Raw genomic sequence first — 5,478 nt, 5'->3', positions numbered from 1 at the left:
ATCCCAGCACTTGGGAGGCAGAGGCAGGCGGATTTCTGAGTTCGAGGCCAGCCTGGTCTACAGAGTGAGTTCCAGGACAGCCAAGACTATACTGAGAAATCGGATTTCTGAGTTCGAGGCCAGCCTGGTCTACAAAGTGAGTTCCAGGACAGCCAGGGAGAAAAAAAAAAAACCTGTCTCGAAAAAAAAAAAAAAAAAAAAAAAAGAAACCCTGTCTTGAAAAACCAAAAAAAAAAAAAAAGTGTTAAAGGTGTGTGCCACCATTGCCTGTCAAGACTCTCTCAAAACAAAAATAACATGGGGGGGGGTAACAGAATAATATTATTATTGGGTTAGATCCCTTGCTCACCCGTACACAAGCTGGGAAACCACACCTGCTCTCCTCCCCTCAGCCCTGCCCCCAATAGAAAGCTCCCGGCTAACAAGTCATCACCTTTCCCCTCTGCATTTCAGGCAACCAGGGGTTCAGCTTTTAGCCATATATGGGCACAATCGCAGCTCCTAGCTGACAAATGTCACCTCCTGGCTAAGAGCTATAAACCCCCTTGCTGTGCTGGGTGCTCTGTTTTCCTGGGCGAAGCCTCCTGGAAGCAGCATCTCATAAGCCTACCTTCATCGTCTTTTAACCTGGTCTAATCCAGCCTGTATGTATGTTGGAAAACCTACTGAATATGATTTGAAAAATAAATTATTCATCCTTTGTACAATTATGACGCATAAATAGCAGCATCTTTTATTTTAAGAAGATGGTTCTGGATCCACTGAAACTGGAATTAGAGGTGGTTGTGAGCTGACGCAGGCTTGCTGCCCAAAGAGGGCTAGAAAGTGTGTCATATTCCCTGAAACTGGAGTTACAGACCCATGCAGGTAGAACCGGAGTCCAGCAAGTGCTTTGAACTGCTGAGCCATTTATTCAGCCCCTACAGACAGTTTGTCATTGTTGTTTGTTTGTTTTGAGACAGGTGTATATGTGTAGCTCTGGCTGAACTAGAACAGTCTGGCCTTGAACTTACAAAATCCACCTGCTTCTGCTTCCTGGTGCTGTGATTAAGGATGAACACCACCACACCTGGATTTTGGAAGTTTTAAGTAATGGCACACAGGTGGGTTTTTTTGTTTTGTTTGTTTGTTTGTTGTTGTTTTGTTTTTCGAGACAGGGTTTCTCTGTATAGCCTTGGCTGTCCTGGAACTCACTCTGTAGACCAGGCTGGCCTCGAACTCAGAAATCCCCCTGCTTCTGCCTCCCGAGTGCTGGGATTAAAGGCGTGTGCCACCACGCCCGGCTGTTTGTTTGTTTTTGGTCAATATTCCATAAAATGAAAAAAAAATTGGGCCAGTGGGGAACCCTTTTATTATTTATTTATTTATTTATTTAAAATGAATTTAAATATACTCAACCCTTTAAGGACTGTTTTGTTCTGACATTATACTGTTCTTCTGTGGGAAAGATAAAAAGTGAAGTTTTTTTGTGGAACTATGAGTATAGAGAAGGGGAGAGAGGCCCACCCCCAGGTATCAGAGCAGGAACATGTACCAGAGCAAAATTTCCACTCAACCAAGTGAGCCTGAGGGTGGAAGTATACATCTGCAATCCTACCACTCGGGAGGCTGAAGCAGGAGGATCGGGAATTCAAGGACATCCTCAGCTTCATGCTGAGTTTAAGCCCAGGCTGGGCCGTGGAGACTGTTTCAAAATAAGTAAAACCAAAACCCTTGGGTGTGATCGGGTGGGTATGCCATTGATCTCAGCATTACGAAGAGGCCGAGGCAGAGGCATGTAGATCTCTGTGAGCTCCAAGTCAGCCTGGCTTACAGGCCAGCCAGGGCTGCACTGAGAGACAAAATAAAACAAAAATAAAACTGATGCAATAATTATAATTTTGTCCTAGAACGCTACAACCCAAATACTTTTATTCCTTACCTATCAATTACAAATCATATTAATAATAACGTATTAATAATAACACTATGATATGAAAATATCAGCCTGTTACCTTAATAGTTGAGAAGCTAAGGCAATAAAGATACCCAGGGATACAAAATGAAATTCTGTCTCAAAGAAAAAAAACCATAATGTAACTAACAGTGTAGGAGAAAAAACAGAAAAAAACCCTCAGCATTGGGCTTAGAGAAAGGGTTATGTGAATGTACAAAACTGTTGGAGTTTTAAGCAGTCACTGTGAGATCACAGCCTAGAGAACCAGAGGACCTGAGAGGAACATGGGACAAAACACATTTACCTGTCTGTCTTGTGTGAGTGTGTGTGTGTGTGTGTGCGCGCGCGCACATTCCTGCCTCTGCCTCTGGAGGGCTGAGGTTAAAGGCCTGCACCACCACACCTAACCCTAACATAGTTTTAATTTAGCTCATTTTACTTAGCTCCTGACAAAAGTCATCTGTATTAAAGTGCAAACTCTTTTGCAATGGTTTCTAGGCTCTACATGATCTAGGCCCCATCTGATTCTCTAGGCCCATTGTTCACTGTAATTTGGTTCTACCACCAGTTGGCCCTTCCAACACTGCAAGTTTATTCCTGCTTCAAAAGCCATGAATCTGTTGTTGTCTGGCCTGGAAAACTTTGCTCTGCCATTACCTATCTGGCCTGTTGGCATCATTCAGGATTCAGCTCAGTTGTCAGTGGCTCCAGCCTTACAACCTCCACTCTCAGGTTATTTACTGTTGCCAGTGAATGGAACTAACTTTTGTTTGTTTGTTTGTTTGTTTCTTTCTTTCTTTCTTCTTTCTTCTATCCTTCCTTCCTTCTTCCTTTCTTCCTCTCCATTTTTTTAAAAAGATTTATTTATTATATATACAATGTTCTGTCTGCATGTATGCCTACATACCAGAAGAGGGTACCAGATCTCATTATAGGTGGTTGGTTATATGTTAATATCCAAAATTAACATATTTATGAATTTGTTTATTGCTCATCTTCACGAACTCTGGCACAAAGCTCTTGATGTGGTTGGTCACTGTATCTGTAAAAAATCACACCAGTGATGTTCATAATCAATAAATAATACATATTAGCAGGATAAATGAACCGATATGTTTTAATGAATCTAAGGTTGTATTGATTGTATTTATTGTGATTATTTATGGATGATCAATAAGTAAATATGTCGTCAGTTTCCACCAGGTGGTGGCTCACACCTTTCAAGCCCAGTACTTGAAAAGAAGAGGCAGTTGTTCTCTGAGTTCTAGGCCAACTCTAGTCTACAGAGTGACAACCAGGGCTACACAGAGAAACGCTGCCTCAAAAAAACCAAACAAACAAATAAAAAAACCAAAAAAACAAAATTAGGGGCTGGAGAGATGGTTCAGAGGTTAAGAGCACTGTCTGCTCTTCCAGAGGTCCTGAGTTCAATTCCCAGCAACCACATGGTGGATCACAACCATCTATAATGAGATCTGGTACCCAGGCATACATGCAGACAGAACATTGTATACATAATAAATCTTTAAAAAAAAAAGAGAGAGGAAGGAAGGAAGGAAGGAAGGAAGGAAGGAAGGAAGGAAGTTTTTGCTTTGACATGCTACTTTAATTATCTGAATTATTTTGGTTTTGTTTTGCTATGTAGCCCAGGTTGACCTCAAACTCATGATCTTATTCCATCAGCCTCCTGAGTGCTGGCCTTACAGGTATGTACTACCTTCCCAGTCTGGAATTTATAGATACATATATTATTTGTATGAGTGTGTTGTGTATGGGGGCTACTAGTGTGCCTGGTACCTAGAGAAGTCAGAAAAAGATGTCTTTCTTTCTTTTTTCTTTTTCTTTTTTCTTTTTTTTTGGTTTTTTGAGACAGGGTTTCTCTGTGTAGCCCTGGCTGTCCTGAAACTCACTCTGTAGATCAGGCTGGCCTCCAACTCAGAAATCCAAGAGTGCTTGGATTAAAGGCGTGTGCTACCACTGCCCGGCTATTTTTATTTTTATTTTTTTGAGAATGTTTCTTAGTGTAGCCTCAACTGTCCTAGAACTAGGTCTGTAAACCAGGGTGACCTTGAACTATCAGAGATCTGCCTGCCTCTGCCTCCCAGAGCTTAGATTAAAGGAGTGTGCCTTTAATCTGAAACTGGAGTAGCAGATGGCTGTGGGCCACCATGTGGGTGCTAGGAACTTCACCTGAATCCTCTGCAAGAGCAAACGATGCTATTAACTATTGAGCCCTCTCCCTAGCCCTTTCTTTCTTCTTCTTTTAAAGTGGTGCTACTTGACAGATCCAGATGTCGAACTCTTAGCTCCTTCTCCTGTACCACGTCTGCTGTCTGCTGTGTGCTATCTGCTTCCTGCTAGGATGACAATAGACCAAACCTCTGAATTGTAGGCAACCCCCATTTAATGCTTTCTTGTGTTAAGCACTGCTTGGTTATGGTGCCTGTTCATAGCAATAGGACCCTGATTAAGACAGTAAGGGTGCTAGGAGCTGAAACTGAAAGAGCAGAATGTGCTCTTAGTCTTCACTCTAGCTCCCTGCTTATCTTTTTGTTTGTTTGGTTGGTTGGTGTTTTGGTTTTTTGTTTTTTTGTTTTGAGACAGAGTTTCTCTGTATAGCCCTGGCTGTTCTGGAATTCACTCTGTAGACCAGGCTGCTTGGAAGGCAGAGGCCCTGCTTCTTATCTTTGAGGCAAAGTCTTACCATCTGGCCCAGGGTGACCTTGAACTTGTGAGCTCCATGACCTGTTCTGAATAAGGTTCCTGAGTACCTAGGACTACAGCCATTATAGCAAACCCAGCCACAATGTAAAATATATTACTTATCAAACAGGTCTAAGAATATTTAGACATAAAGCTGGGCGTGGTGGTGCACACCTTTCAACCCAGCCCTTGGGAGGCAGAGACTGGCACATCTCTGAGTTCGAGACCAGCCTGGTCTACAGAGCAAGTTCCAGGACAGCCAGGGCTACACAGAGAAACCTGGTAGATTTTTTTTTATCCCCAAGTATCTGGGACTACAGTCATTTCTCAAACTAGCTACAATTTAAAAATTTTATTAAATAGGTCATTTAAACATGTCTATACATAGATTTATTATGTGTCACCCTTATGTATATAGGAAGCCAAAATTATGCAAAATAAATAGACAAATATTTTCTGAACATTTCCTGATAAAGTGATTCTTTTGATTTTTTTTCAGTAAACTTTTTTAGGCTTTATTTTTATAATATGTCTGTGGGTCTTTTGCCTATATCTGTATCTGTTTGTCAGATATGAAGATAACCCATGGAGGCAAGAAAGGATCTTTGATGTCTTAGGACTGGGGTTAGACAGTGTGAACCTCTATGTGGGTGCTGGGACTGGAACCTGGATCCTCTACAAGAGCATCTCGTTCTCTTAACCTCCAAGCCCTCTCTCTAGCCCTCTTTTTATTTATAAAGATTTATCATTTTAATATGTCTCTGTATAGTTTGGAGGACAACTTTTTTATTTTTTATTTTTTGTTTTTTCAAGACAGGGTTTCTCTGTATAGCCCTGGC

Source organism: Mus caroli, chromosome 3 (assembly GCF_900094665.2).
Source record: "Mus caroli chromosome 3, CAROLI_EIJ_v1.1, whole genome shotgun sequence".
In the NCBI taxonomy this organism is placed as follows: Eukaryota; Metazoa; Chordata; class Mammalia; order Rodentia; family Muridae; genus Mus; species Mus caroli.
This window is presented reverse-complemented; position numbering follows the sequence as displayed.